Here is a 3,911-nt window from a genome sequence, read left to right on the forward strand (position 1 = left end):
ATTCATAACAATGGAAAGGATAATTTGGGTAAGTTTGATCCAAAGAGTGATGACGGTATATTTCTGGGTTACTCTTCTTCAAGTAGAGCTTACAGAGTTTACAATAAGAGAACCTTATGTATTGAAGAATCTATTCATGTTGTTTTTGTTGATACTAACCCTCGCCCAAGGAATGAAAATATTATTGAAGATGAGGAAATTTCTTGTGCTCCAAAATCTGTTATTGTAGGTAAGGATCATCAAAAATGAGTCAGCTAATTTATAAAATCAACCAGCTGAAATTCCTCCAGAAGAACGTGACTTACCCCAACCAGATCAGTCGACTATCAAAGAAAAGGTGACTTCAGCAAATACTCCAAATAAATGGAAGAATGAACCAGGATATCCTCATAAGTTCATTATAGGAGATCCACAAGAGGGAATAACTACAAGGAGATCTCAAAAGAACAAATCTCATGTAGCTCTCATTTCTCAAATTGAGCCTAAGAAAGTGGTTGAAGCTTTAAAGGATTCTCATTGGATTGATGCTATGAAAGAAGAATTAGATCAGTTTGAGAGAAACAAAGTCTGGGAACTTGTTCCAAAGCCTCAAAATTCATCTGTCGTTGGAACTAAGTAGGTTTTCAGAAATAAATTGAATGAATCAGGTCAAGTTGTTAGGAATAAAGCAAGACTGGTGGCTCAAGGATACTCTCAACAGGAAGGAATCGACTATGATGAAACCTTTGCACCTGTAGCAAGACTTGAATCCATCCGAATTCTACTTGCTTTCGCTGCTCACAAAGGATTCAAATTATGTCAAATGGATGTTAAAAGTGCGTTCCTAAATGGTTATATCTCTGAAGAAGTATACGTGAAGCAACCTCCTGGCTTTGCAAATGCCAATTTTCCAAACCATGTATACAAGCTGACTAAAGCCCTGTACGGTCTCAAACAAGCTCCACGAGCATAGTATGAAAGGTTGAACTCTTTTCTTCTAAATCAAGGTTTCAAACGAGGTAACATCGATACAACTCTTTTTATTAAGCAATCCAATTTCAGGTAATCTTATTACTCAAATTTATGTAGATGACATTATCTTTGCTAGCCCTAACTCAGTTCTTTGTGAAGAATTTGCACTTTCCATGAAAGGAGAATTTGAAATGAGCATGATGGGTGAACTAACATTCTTCCTTGGACTTCAAATCAAGCAATCCCCTAAAGGAATTTTCATAAGCCAAACCAAGTATACCAAGGAGCTCATTAAGAAATTTGGGATGGAAAATGCTAAAGCTATCAGAGCTCCAATGAGTCCAACTACCGTGCTAGATGAAGACAGCAACGGAAAAATGGTTGATGAAACCATGTATAGAGGGATGATTGGATCTCTACTTTATTTAACTGCCAGTCGACCAAATATTATGTTTAGTGTTTGTAAATGTGCTAGATTTCAGTCGGCTCCTAAGGAATCCCATCTTACCGCTGTTAAACGCTTTATTAGATATTTAATTGGTACTCCTGAGTTCGGACTATGGTATGATCACTCTAACAATTTCTCTCTGAGAGGCTTTTCAGATGCTGATTTTGCAGGAGACAAGATTGATAGGAAGAGTACCGGTGGGACATGTCAATTGCTAGGAAATGGATTAGTATCTTGGCATAGCAAGAAACAAAATTGTGTTGCACTATCAACTACTGAGGCGGAATACCTAGTTGTTGGAAGTTGTTGTACACAAGTCCTATGGATCATGCACCAACTTCTTGATTATGATTTATCTCTTACTTCTACTCCTATTTTTTGTGACAATACTAGTGCTATCTGCTTATCTAATAATTCTGTGCACCATTCTAGAGCAAAGCATATAGAAATTAAACATCATTTTATCCGTGATCATGTAGCAAAAGGTGATATTACTTTAGAATTCATTAGCACTGATTCTCAACTTGCTGATATTTTTACTAAACCTCTTTTGGAAGAAAGATTCTGCACTCTCCGGAAAAAGATTGGCATTGTGCCAAATTTGTAAATCAAATATTTCCTTAAGTGTTAAAATTATTTTACACGCTTTCAGAATATTTTATTTCCTTAATTATATGTGTTCTAATTAATTTTCTGTGGAAGTGCAATTATTACATGTACCGTTGATCAGTCACTTCTGAACCATCATCTTCGTCTGCACTTAACCCTTCCAGTAACCAAGACGCCTCTTCGCTCCTCTAAGACTCCTCGATAAAAACTCTCCATCTCCAACACTTCTCTCATTTTCTACCAAACAACTCTCTCACTATGGCCAAAAAAAATCCCTCTTCTGCAACCAGACGCAGTCGAAGGTTTCAAAAACCTCTCAACACTGAAGAACCTATGGATGTGGAGTCATTCATTGACGCCAGAAAAAGGCAGGCAAGAGGCCCATGAAGCAAACCCCCAAAAAGGCTGCATGCAAGAAGGGCAAGGTGGTGTAAAGGACTCTTAACTGATTCAACCTTATCCATTAACATAGACCTTATCTGTCTCTTTTCTGTATCTTTTTGTTAGCCTTTTCCTTAGGAGTTTGTTAGGTTGTATGTATCTGTATCTTCCAGAAGATTTATTGTGGTAATTTTGCTCTATATAAAGAGCTACTGCTTCATTAATAAAAATAACTCCCTTTCATTCAGTCTACAGCCTTCCTCTATATGGTATGGGAGCTTAAAAGTACTCTTGCGAGTCAGATCCTAGTTTCTTTTCCCTATCCCTACCTGACCCAAATGGCTGCTACTGTTATTAATGATGACGCTGCAAACAACAACATTGTTGTTCAGTTTAACCCTGTCACACAACTTCCTATTAAGCTTGCAGGTAGTCATAATTTTTCCCTCTGGAAGGCTCAGGTGTCGATACTTATGCGTGGGCACGATATCTATGGCCATCTTGATGGAACTACTCCTGCCCCTAGCCAAACCATCTCCTCAAACAATCAAACTCTTGACAACCCTGCGTACCTATCATGGTTTTGCCAAGATCAACTTATTCAAAATGCAATCTTGGCTTCAGTTGATCCTACCCTTGCTGCATCTGTTGCTTCAGCAACCTCTTCAAAGGCTGCCAGGGATGCGCTTCACATAGCGTATGCCAATAAATCCTAAACACAAATTTTTAGTCTACGAGATCGCTTAGCTCGTCTTGCAAAGAATGCTTTACTTGTCGCTGACATATGCATCAGGTTCGCTCTCTCTGTGATGAGCTTGCTACAGCTGGTGCTCCTGTATCCAATGAGGAACTCATTGTGAAGATACTCACTGGTCTTGGATCAGATTTCGAAGAATTTTCAGTAGCTATTCGGGCACGAGATACTACTATCTCATATGAAGAGTTGTATGAAAAGTTACTTGACCATGAACTCTTCCTGAAGCATCATGATACTCATGCTTCTCTCTCAAATTCCATTACTGCTGCTATTTCACAACGATCTACTGCTCAACCTCGCAACAATACCAACAACAAGCGTTACAATAACGCAAACAACAATCAACCCAATCGAGGCCAACCATGGAAGCCTCGTAAGAACTTTTCTCAGTCTGACAACCATCTGGTCTGCCAGTTATGTGATCGTCCTGGCCACTCTGCCCGAGTTTGTCGCAGCCAGTCCCACAATCATTTTCAGGCTAGAGCCAACTTTCCTGGACGTCATTCACAACAACAACCATCATGGATCATCGACACGGGGGCCACACATCATATCGCCTCAGATGCTCAAAGCCTAGCAACTGCGCAAGACTACTACGGACCTGAGGAAATCGCCATGGGTAATGGTACTACCATACCTATCTCCCAAACTGGTCACACTGAACTTAAAGCATCTAATTATCGCTTTACCCTATCTAAAACTCTCTGTTCTCCTGCCATAAAAAATAATCTCATATCTGTTTCTCAATTTTGCCGTGATAATAAC

The sequence above is a fragment of the Nicotiana attenuata genome, unplaced genomic scaffold (genome assembly GCF_001879085.1).
Source record: "Nicotiana attenuata strain UT unplaced genomic scaffold, NIATTr2, whole genome shotgun sequence".
Classification (NCBI taxonomy): Eukaryota; Viridiplantae; Streptophyta; class Magnoliopsida; order Solanales; family Solanaceae; genus Nicotiana; species Nicotiana attenuata.